The following is a 12,564-nucleotide window of genomic DNA, read 5'->3' on the forward strand; positions in this document are numbered from 1 at the left end:
GATTGTTGAAGTGACGTAATTAAGATGACTAACATAAACGACTGATTCATATTACTGTAGTTCTTGTTAGGTAGTCATATTTTTGTTCCTTGACTAAATTAGTCATTCACATTAGTCATTTTTAGTAGTATTACTTATTATCTAGTCGTATATTTTAACTCGAGACTAAATTAGTCATTTTTAGTTGGATATCTTAATATTGCTAATTTTTGGTAGTATTTCACTTGGAAAAGTTGTGGTGACTAACTTTTTTAGTCACCTAATCACTAATTTCACCATTTTCTACTAGTGGTAGCTATCATGTGTACATAAATAAGTTATCTTTCCTATTCTACTTTCCTTTTTTCTTTCATTCTCCCTTCTAATTTTTAGTTAACTAATTAGTTGTGATTTTGTACATAAATAAATCTCACTTTCAAATTAGATTCTCTGCAATTTTCTTTAATAAAGGCTCTCCCTACTAGGTTGCTACTTTTAGGTAGAGCATGGAAAATTGTGAATCTATGTGTAAAATCCAAGTCTAATTCATGATAACCACAATTTCAAGTTTTTCCTGTGTGGACAATATGATCAATACCACATACAGAACACTATGTGAATAGTGAAAATGTAGAATGGAATTTAACCCAATTATTGAGATCATTCATAGGCCTCAAAAAGTCCCATATAGTATTAACCTGGGCCTCATTCCAATTTAAAGAATAAATATTAGGAAGTGATATCAAGGAGACATATCTATTACAACCAATTTATAAATTTTCATGCATAGGAATAATCCCAACTATCTTGCATAGGAAAGAATAGGATCCTTCATCCATCTTATGGCCCAATTGAGCCTATGAAAAAAAATATAGTTGTGAATACACAAAAAGGTAAAGGCTTGAGAAATGCTTCCTAAATAGCTAGGACATGCAGGTATCTTCACCAAGGCTATGGACACTCATTGGATGTGAAGTGAGGCCTGTGATTTTGGGTTGTCTCCATTAGGGCTATGGATTCTCATGGGAAGTGGAGACAAACCAAATACTCATAGTAAACACTTGATCTGTCTATCTCCTAAAATCTCACTATCTCTATAACATCAAAGTCCAAGATGAATAGGTAGGCTTATGCTATAAGTCATACCCTTTTGGCCCTTCCTTAGGCTTCAACTAAGATTGGGAAAGGGAAGGTTACTTAGCTCAACATTCCCCAATTCTAAGTAGTGATATCCTCATGGAAAGATCAATCAACCTTATAGGTACACTTATTATAGGTGATTTGTAGCTTATTCCTTGGAAACACTCAGAGATTCATATGTTATAACAATGCATTGCCAATTGTTGTAGCATCTACAACACCCTCATTTTTCTCCCAGTGTCACCAATGCCTAGAGAAAATTTAGGGTCACACCTACTCTTGAGTCTCATCATACTGCTACCAAGTTTCATTTGACCTTTTCTAAGCTAAACTCATCTTGTTATTAGCCTTGACACCACTTAAGATGAAATTTAAGCAAGTTTTAAGAAGTTGCTCAACCCAATTATATAGCACTAGGATATTGACCATTCCAGTAATAAAGTGTTGGGAAAATGGTCATCCCAAGAATGAAACACTCCAAAAGTTAATTCTCTTAGTCATATGACATTTAGTGAAATGGTGTAACTTAGCCTTTTGTCTTGTAAACTTGTTTGATTCAATAATGTATTGTTGTGATGTTCATCATCCCAGTGACATAATGCTACAACGTTGGCTTAGCTAGCAATACATCACTTAAAAAGTGACCTAACACCTTGGACTAGGTTATCTCAATGATTTCTTTACAAACCTCCTTAACTCAATGCTATATCACTTTGATAGTGGTTATATCAAAGATATATGTCTAGGATGATGGTTATCCCAATGATAAACTCTCTTTCTTTTGCTTCTTTCATAGAAATTATACCTTGATTCAAATTCTCTCTAATATATTGCTAGCTAAAGTGATAATGGAATTAAACATTAAGATGCATTTATTACCTTGTTTTCCACACCCAAACTGAATAAAAAGACTATAAAAGCCCCCATATTTCTCTCATTCTTCAAATTTGTTAGCTCTTTATCTCTCTTGTGTGATTGAAAACATCAATTGGGGAGAAGACTTCCTCAATCCTCATCAACATCAGGTGTCAAGAAAATCATCTTACGTATGAATATTTCATTCCCACTTGGTTTTTTATTTTGTTTTATTTGTTTATTTTATGAATGAAATTTCCCATGTCCATCGATGTCCCAATTTCTTCTCTTTTTCATTATCAAATAACTCCCTCACTCCTTTCTCTCCATTGATTATGCAAATATAATGCTTCTTTCCAAGTAGATGGATACGCCATCACATTTCCCATCAAGTCATGTGTTAAGTGTGTTTCTTGCTACAGGAATTATTAAACATGTTGGACACTTCTTTCATGTTGATGAATGAAATGATAGCCTAATTTTATTGTTTATTCTTTCATTTATGGGGAAGACAAGTTGTCAATCCATGTTCAATGCAATTCCTGAGAAGTGTGTTTTCAATATATTGTTGTAGTGTCTTTTGATTTAGAACCAATCAAACCTACTTCCGCATAAATTTTTCCAGCACCTCACCAGTTTATGAACATGTGGTCAATAATTTAATGAACAACAATTTAAGCAATTAAATTGCCCGACAATAATTCACTAATTTGAGCTAATACTCTCCCTTTAGGTAGGTCATCTTAGGTACTATATCTTGTAGTGACATGTACTTACATCATAAGTGACATGCTAAGCTCTTTAAAAGAGTAATCTGTGGGTGCTCTTAAGTGATTATATAATGTGGCACTTACATGATACCAACAACCTCAGTCTTTCCTTTGGGTTGAGAGGAGGGTTGATTTCTTTCCTTAGGTGGTCCTCAATGCCCAAATTTTTTACATCATAGAAAAAGCCTTACCATTCTAACAAAATTCTTTATGATAGGAAAAATGCCCAAAATAATGTAAGAATTGAGGGAAAAGCTCTTGTACTTTGTTTTTCTAAGAGATAATTTTGTTTTGTAAACATTTTATTCTACTAGCCCCATAGTTGGTGGAAAAGCTTTACAATTCTAACAAATTCTTTATGATAGTAAATATGTCTAAAGATAATGTAATAATTAAGGGAAAAACTCTTCTATTTAGTTTTTTTTTAAATAATTTTGTTTCAAAAATCTTTTATTCTCTTATTTCCATAAGTGATTTACATCCTCACCATCTACACAAAAACTTAAATTAATAACATTTGGTCCTGAAGATGAACCACACTTGTTGGTGCGAAACGCGTCGGACAAAAAAATTCTCTCATATGATTTCTGCCAAAAAAACTTTGTTAAAAACTTAATGGAACACTAAATCTACACAAACTAATTAATAAATATTAAAATATATAAACTCTTACCCTATACTATATGATCGAGTGAAAAATAAGTTATGATTAATATTTAATACAATATAGTGATTCTTGTGATTGATTTTTCGTTTTCTTACTAATAACCATTATAGATTCTTAACTTCTTTTTTAAAAACCAATAACAAACCAATGGTGTTTATCCACCCAACTCAACAACATTCAATTTTACGACAGGGGACATATACTTTGAGACCGTCACAACATAACCAACATTCAATGTTACCACCGCAGCCCGTTACGAAACCTCATGTGAACGTCCTCCTCAACAGCCTTGAAAATCATTGGACTCTAACAATATGACGATTTTACCTATATCCACGAAATTCTTCGACAACTCATAAGATTTAATGGACGGTCCCGTAACACTACAATTTTGTCCAGAAAATAATGAATATTTCATCAGAAAAGTTGAGTGGAAATTTTTGGAAATTTCAGTTATAAGGGTTAAAACTCAAAATTTAAGTACTTTAAAGGTTTTTTTTTTTTTTATGATACTGAATTTATTTTCACTATCGCCCAAAATTAGATTTTTTGAAAAACATTTCACTAAATTCGGGCACGAATTTCACTATCCATAAGAAATGGTAACCCCTATAAACAACACCAAAATCTGATAACACTGCGGCCCTTTTTATGGTAGAAATTTGCAGGGAATTTATTCGGTCAATACGGACATTTCCTTTCCTTGAACAATTTTCCAACACAAACACCATTTTTCATTAAAATTTCAGAATACTGCAATTTCCTCTCGAGGAAATTTTCACACTCTTTATTGCCTCATTCAAGTCCAGTCAATACATATATTTACCTGATTACTTTTCCATTTTTCATTAAAATCTGATCATACTGTGCTTTTTACTGACGAGATTTAAAGGAAGGACGATAAAATCTGATAATATTGCGATTTCCATTCACTTTCCACCCAATTTATTCTTTGCCAGGAATTTCAAGTCCATACAAACATTTCTATGATTACTTTTCCAAATTCAACTACTTTTCATTAAAATTTGAGAATACAACCATTTTTTGTGCAGTGAAGAAATTTGCAGGCAATTTATTAAGCAATATGCCCACTCAAGTCAAGTCAATACGAACATTTCTCTCATCACTTTCCCATCTTGATCGCCATGGTCCGTTTGTCATAAGTTTCTGTGAAATTGACATTCTCAGGTCAATTTGGACATTTTTTTGCCATATTTAAGACATTTTTAGGTCAATACGGACATTTCTGTTATCATATTTCGAAGTCCCATCACCATCATTTTCACGAGGGTTGCCCTTTATTTTCTTATATGCAAGTTTAAGGATGGTCAGTGGTTAAATTCCAAAGACTTTTACTGGTATTTCACGTTTTTTTTAACAGATATGGTATTTTTAAAATCTACACTCAATTAGGTATTTAAAACATTGATTTGATAAGTGGCTATATAGCCATTTTAAGTAATGGATAAATAGTAGTTATAAATTTAAAATTGGAATATTAACCTAGTATAGTAGTCTATTAAGATATTAAAGAAATTTAATATAATATTTTTGGTATTTTTAGGTTGATAGGCCTTTTTTATGCATTACTTTTTCGTCAACACTTTTACCTTGATCTATCAAGAAAGCACAGAAAGTCAAGAAAGCACAAAACTTTTACCTTGATCTATCAAGAAAGCACAGAAAGTCAAGAAAGCACAAAACCTCACGAGAAAGGATTCTATGCAGAAAATCAAGAAAGCACGAAAAAGCTCATAAAAAGCAAGGATTGAAAAAAAAGCTCAGAAAAAGCAAAGATTTTAAACACAAAAAAACGCAAAAGCTAATGAGCTTGCGTGTGCACAGCTCATACAACCCCTACAATTTCTTGTATGGGTTCAATGCATTCTTAAAGGCCTTAGCGCATATGCATCTGTGTCTTTAGATGTTCATGAATCTATTGTAATGGCGTTGACAACTGGTTCTTCGTCCATTCCGTGCAGCAGTATTTATTTGGCCAAGCGATACAATAGGTGGTTGTTGCGCGTTGACAACTGGTTCTTCGTCCATTCCGTGCAGCAGTATTTATTTGGCCAAGCGATACAATAGGTGGTTGTTGCTCAAGGTCCTTGAAGACTGCCAAACGACACTGTCAAACTATTTCGATCAAATTGACTTCCGGTGGTTAATGATCAACCAGATCGTTGGGTGGAGAAGTTCAATGGTTGATGATCACTTCTCTTTTTGCCTTGATTTCTTTGGAAATGGTTCAGCAATTTTAATCTCTTCATGCTTATCTAAAATTTAGTGTATAACCTTTTGATTGCAAATATTTTAGATGCAGACAATCATGTGTTGGGAGAACTGAATGGAAGAAGTAAGGAAATGCCGGTGGCTATAGGATTCAGAAAATGAAATCGAGTTACTCATTAGCAGATGTTGGGAATAATAATTTTGTGAATGCGAGTATCGAGGCTCGGGCTGACTTTGCTCCATATGGCCAATCTTTCTTCCAGAAACCCACTGGTCGGTTCTCTGATGGCCGAACACTTTTCGATTTCATAGGTGAGTTCCATGATCAATCTGGTTGCTTCTTCATTATCTGGTATTTTTGTTAAAGAAAATAGATAGCTCAGCAACATTCTGGCACTGACATGGCTACCTGTATATTTTATGTTTTCTCATATATAAATTTAATATTTTTCCGAATTACTCATATCTCAGTTTTTGTGATCAATTTGACTAAAAAAATTCGATGCGAGTAATCTATAATCTGTATATGGAAGAACAAAATTACTCTTCTCACAAATCCCTCTTCTCTGAAATTAATATTATGATCTTGGATTCGCAGCCTCTGGTTTAGGGTTACCCTTTCCTGCTCCCTGGTTTCAACCTAAAGTGTATTTGGATATCTCTCATGGTGCTAATTTTGCTTCTGCTGGAAGTGGCTTGCTTGATTCCACTCTTCAACACCTGGTAACAATTCATTCATTTTGACATTGGGTTTTCTTTAAAGATCGCAGTATATGCCTTTTCTTGCCTGTTTAGGATGATCTTTTCTTATTATCTGAAGTTTTGATAAAAATTTCTTCAGAACGTCGTTTCCCTTTGAGCGCCAGGTGAAGGAGTTCAGAAATTTCTTTCATATGCTGCGGAATGATTCTGGTTATTCCGCAAAATATTTTCTGTCTAATGTTGTTCTTGCAATCAACGTTGGAGCCAATGATATTGCGGGGAATTACATGGTGAACGAGTCTCTGCAGGCGACCGTTGGCCCTCAACTGTTTGTGGAGTCACTATTAAAAGCTTATGAAAACTATTTGCTGGTAAGTATTAGTGCAGGCCCTGTTTATAAAAACTATTTGCTGGGAAGTATCAGTACCATTTTTTTTGGGAGATTTTATGTGAATTCTAAGACATATTATGGATAGCATTTTTAATAAATTTATAAGCATATGAGTACGCCTTATTCTAGAATTTGTTGAGGTTAGGCGATTTATTAGCTCAGAAAATTTAGAAATGTTCATCTATGTGAATAACTACGATTTCATGCTCAACCTAATTAACAATGGAAAGGCATTAGGTAATTATCACTGGACAACAATGAATATATAAAATAGTTTTAGGGATTCCGGAGGACATTTTTGACAATGAATTACACCGGATAATTTGATAATGTTATTTTTCCAAAAAAAATCGTAACGAACATTTAACTGGTTAAATCCATTAAATTTTCCCCAAAATTATCTTCTCTGAAACTCTTTTTTTTTACATATGTTTATGATGAACTGATGATATATGAATGGGTATGTAGGTTTTAGTGATACGGTTTCGGCGTGCTGTGGAGATGGTCCATACAATGGCCGTGTAGGCTGTGGGTTGGATCCAGGGTGCTCAATATGCAAGGATCCCAAGGAATATGTTTACTGGGACAGATTTCATCCAATCGAGAGAGTACAATGGATGATTGTAGAGGAGGTTTTGGGCAGGAATTCTTCCTTCGTTTCTCCCATGAATCTCAGAGGCTTGATCCAGTACACAAAGCCCACCCCTTCCCCCTTTGATCCTTTGTTTACGGAATAGATTATACCCTAAATTATTCATTAATCGAGCATGTCCAAAGATATCAATCAACAATCCAGCTGTATATATCTGTGATGCTTACTGGGGCAAATTTTCATTTTTTCACAAACGCATAATAGCGAATAGATTTACCCTAAATTATTCAACGTCCAAAGATATCAATCAACAATCCAGCTGTATAGGTATATCTGTGACGTTTACTGGTGCAAATTTTAATTTTTCACAAATACAGAATAGCTGTCAGGGTTTAGCGAGAAGAGTCGGGGCAGTGCAGGCGACCAGGCTGCTTGAACCAATATCTCTTCTAGAAAAATTCTACAATTCCAATTTAATAATCCTATCGGCCTCTCTTTGTACCTTTTGGGACAATTGCTAGTTATAATATAATAGGGAGTTTTGGTTTTTCTACTCGGCAGCCTAATTTAAATATAGCTAAATTAAAGTAAAAAACTATGAAGATTTGGCAAAATGGAAGCCTATATAAGTACATGCAGAAACATGAAACTAAAACTAGAAGAAAAAGAGGTAAAATTGGAAAACAAGAAATTAGAAAAAAAAATGGGCTATAATTAATTATATAAAGTGGCACTAAAGACAATTCCTTACCTATCAAATTTGTGATTTCAATAATTTTCTGCAGAATTTTAGAGAAATTAGACTGTAAAATCCCACGAGAAAAGCTTCCAAAAAGTCGCACTAAAGACAACTCGTTTTTTTTAAGATAAAAAATAAATATTTAGGAATATTATTTTATAAGTTTAAAAAGCACCCTTCACAAGTCATGGTCAATAAAAAAAATTGTCATTTGATGAGCAAAATAAACCATGAATGATAATTTCACTATAAAATTTCACCCTTCATGGAGATATTAATTTGACTTATGAAAGGGCAATATCGGTCTACCATGTAGAGCTTTTACTCATAAAATTAAAGAAATTTACATTCAATTTGAACTCTTTTTTAATGAATGATTCTAGAACAAGTTATTTAATTTGTAAAATTTAAAGATTTTGATAACAAATTGTTAATTATTTTCCCTTTATAAATATACCACTTTTATGAATTTTCTTTTAAATAGAAGTTTTGGTTTCCATAAAATTTAAATTATCAAACATAATAAAGTTTGTTCAAATTTGGACTACACTAATGTGTTTTGCTTATTATTATCTTAAGGCTTTATTGCTATAGTCTCACATAGATCAAGTAGTTCATAAATGAATTTTAATGTTATTGTCCATTTTTTATGGACTACACTTATGTGCTTAGTTTATTATTATCTTAAACGTTTATATTACTATGGTCCCACATAGATGAAGTAGTTCATAAATGAATTTTAATGTTATTGTTCATTTCTATCTATGCTATACATTACACATAGTTTGCTTGCAACCTTTATTTTAATATCATGATCATTTATTTTAACAATTTGATTAATTGAAAAAATTAATATATTAATAAAAGAAATATTTCTTTTATAATTCTTCATTTGTCCATGATTTTTACCATGACTCACAAGTTTTACTGGACAAATGTTCCACTTTGGCCTATGAGTGCCTCAATTCTCTACTCACATGTGCTAATTATTAATGTTTAATTATTACTTACAGAATATTTTTTTAGATAAGCAAAAACCATATTTGTGAGCACTCTATTACCATGACATAGAAAAATTTATAACAAAATATGCACAACACAATAACTTATAATTTAATAAAAAATCTTAGAGATCAGGGGATTACTAGGTAACAATTGAAAGGTTGAAATAGTTTCCAACCGTGAATAATGAACAACCCTTCGTTTTCACACATCAAGTCAGGGGATTACTAGGTAACAATTGAAAGGTTGAAATAGTTTCCAACCGTGAATAATGAACAACCCTCCGTTTTCATTCGTCAAGTGGAGGACCACCCTCCCATTTCACATTAAATTCTAACTAGTCCATCTTTTAAAAAATAATAAAAATAATGTGGACGGTACCATAGTCATTAATGATAAAGAGCATTGTGTGCTAAGGTCAGTTACTGCCATCATTACACAATAAGAGGTGAAACATTTCAACCAATAATATTTGAGATAAATGAATTTAAAATTTATATAAAAATAATAAATTTCATTCCATAATGTTAAACTTTGAATAAACTTTAAATTTTTGTAGTCAAAGAAAAACTAACTAAAAACTAAAACACTAACACAAATATATACATATAAATAATTAAAATCATTTCATAATGTTAAATTTTGAATAAATTTTAAATTTGTTTAGTAAAAAAAAAATTAATTGCAATTGAATATCTACGTATAATAACTAGTTTTTTTCATAATTAATAAACAAAGAATTTGATTTTTCTATAGCTAATTATGTATGCAAATTTTATGGAAGATTATAAATCCCATGTAACCATTCAATTGAAGTGTAATCCATTTCTATGTATCAATCTAGTCCAACACAATACACTGGTTTGATGTTAAATATGTAAGTTTGAATCTTTTAAGCTAGTTTAGATTTTTGTTAATACAACTTTGTTTTTACAAGGACTTATATTTTATGGTTTGAATTGATATTAATGAATTATATTTATTGTTTGTAGATTGTTAGTGACTATGGAGTTTCCAAGTTGTTCAATGAGAAAGTTGTAGCCAGAGAAGAGGAGAGGAGGGTATTTCGTTTAAAATCTTTTCACATACACATTTAAGAGCTTTCTAGTTTGTAAGCTAAACAAATATATTCCTTCTAGTACATTTTACAATTTTTCATTTTCTTGATGCCATAAACACCGGGAATAACGAATACATGGCCAGTTGATTCGAATTGATATTAATGAATTATATTTATTGTTTGCAGGTTGTTAGTGACTATGGAGTTACCAAGTTGTTCAATGAGAAAGTTATAGCCAAAGAAGAGGAGAGGAGGGTATTTGGTTTAAGAACACTTCACATACACATTTCAGAGCTTTATAGTTTGTAAGTAAGCTAAGCAAATATATTCCTTCTCGTACATTTTAAAAAACTTCATTTTCTTGATGTTATATACACCCGTGAATAAGAATACCAGGGCTATATATATATATATATATATATATATATATATATATATATATATATATATATATATATATATATATATATATATATATATATATATATTGCACAATAATTAGGTATGTAGATTGGTAAAGCCGAGTCTTCCCTTTTTACTCCCATGCTTGTGGGATGTTAGCTTACTTTTTTCCACACTTTTATTTTTACCACTATTTTTCCCCTCACAATGTCTTTGTTGGCTTGTTTGTGCCCCTTCCTCAACTTAATGCCTTTTTCTTAGTTGGCTTTGAGTCCTTGATTCTGAATTTCGGAAGGGATTTTTTCTTGGACTTGTGCCTACCTAGATAGTTGAGACCAAATGTTACTTTTTCCTTTGCAGATCTAACAAGTTTTATAATATCACTGAATTCACATCTACTTTTCTTTCTCGTTCTTTGACAATCCTCTCATTTTCTTCCTTGCAACTTCTCAGCTCAACTCTCAAAGTCGCGAGGGTTTCCATTAAATCAAGGGAGTTCTTTCTTGACCTTTTTCCCATTGAATCCTCTTCCTGAAGATGATAGGAATTGGGCATGTTGTATTCAACAATGTTGCTACTCCTTCCTTTATTTCTTGCTAGAATTTTGTATCCTGTGTGTGTGTGTGTGTGTGTGTGTGTGTGTGTGTGTGTGTGTGTGCATACACATGAATGTTAGTCAAACCAAACATAAAATAACTAAATTTATTCATCACCTTGTTATAATTGCAATAAGATTGTTTATCTAGAAATGGATGAAAAAAATAAAATCCTATGTTAGTATGCAAGTTATAAACAAAACAACATATCAACAATTTGTCAAGCCAATAGCCACATTAGTTGTAATAACAATTAAATTATTAGATTAATTGTTTATCTTGTGTGTGTGAGGGAGAGCCACTTCAGGTCCAATGTTGAACTTTCGTTCTGATACCACTATGTAACCACATCCCTTCCACCCCCTTAAATATTCCCAAGCTAAGAAAGGTGTTACTTATTGTTTGACCTAATCTCCAAGCTCTATTATGAATATGGGGTTAGTAAAAACCTCATTTTTGCAAGTCTACATAATTAATTCTTTATGCCACCATTGTATTCAACTCATTGAGAGCTTTCTAGTGATGTCACTCTTACTTTGATTTGAGCCCCAGATCAAAATTTATACTTAAATGAAGTTCTAGCCCATCGTTAGAGTCCATGCTAGTAAAGTTCCCATGTGAAGCCCACACAATCTTGACAAGTCAACTTAGTGGGTTCTACATCCAAGCCCTCGTCACACTACCACTGATATCACCACCCATGGCATTCAACATCAAATATGATATGGGTAGCAGTGGGTGGCGAGCGGTAAGGCAAGCTCACAATTCCACCTTAGAATTCTAACAAAATTATTTAACTCCCACTGGCACACTCATATAAGATAACTCATTCTAGGACCTTGGTGACAAGCGGTGAGAAGTGGGCGATAAGGTAGGTTCCACCCTTAAGGTTACCTCTAGACTGGACCACTAGGTCTCTCACTCACTACCAAATCATGGCTGGTCAAATATATCGACCATGTCACTCTATTGAATATAACTACTGTTAACGCTCGAATTTGCCTTAGGCTGAAAAAGGCGAAACTCAAGGCAACATAAAACCACGCTCAGCCTCGTAGCTAGCCCTACGAGGACAGGAGAGGGCTCTCTCCGGGTCAATCTCGGCAGACAAGTTTTCAAAGGGGCTGAGATGACCGATAAAGAATGCTGATTTTAGGCTAGTAAATTGATAAAAAGGGATTTTTTTGATAAATGATTGGTTTTCTGGGCTGCATGGGCAAAAAACAACTTGAAACAGAGAAATATAATCAAAAACACAGATTATCTCCTTAGGCAAGGTAGGCAAGAAATTTTAACATCAAATTGAGATTAAATGGAATGGCAAGACTGCTGAGGAGTTGACAAGGGCATAGAAGATGAATCCTTGTCAAACAGAAGAAAACATTAAATATGAACAAACTTAAAGGTAGAGTATACAAATTATGAATTCTACCTTAA

At 32.8% G+C, this 12,564-nt stretch overlaps 1 long non-coding RNA gene across 1 annotated transcript; it reads left to right on the forward strand.

Annotated features, from left to right (window-relative positions):
* Positions 1-6,498: 6,498 nt before the first annotated feature.
* Positions 6,499-7,516, forward strand: LOC149203580 (uncharacterized). Its single transcript, XR_016253630.1, has 2 exons — positions 6,499-6,716; positions 7,205-7,516. It is a non-coding gene; the product is annotated as an uncharacterized LOC149203580 (long non-coding RNA).
* The last annotated feature ends 5,048 nt before the right edge of the window (positions 7,517-12,564 follow it).

Source organism: Pinus tabuliformis, chromosome 2_1 (assembly GCF_031772625.1).
Source record: "Pinus tabuliformis cultivar Carrire ecotype Pingquan chromosome 2_1, CPIR1, whole genome shotgun sequence".
NCBI lineage: Eukaryota > Viridiplantae > Streptophyta > Pinopsida > Pinales > Pinaceae > Pinus > Pinus tabuliformis.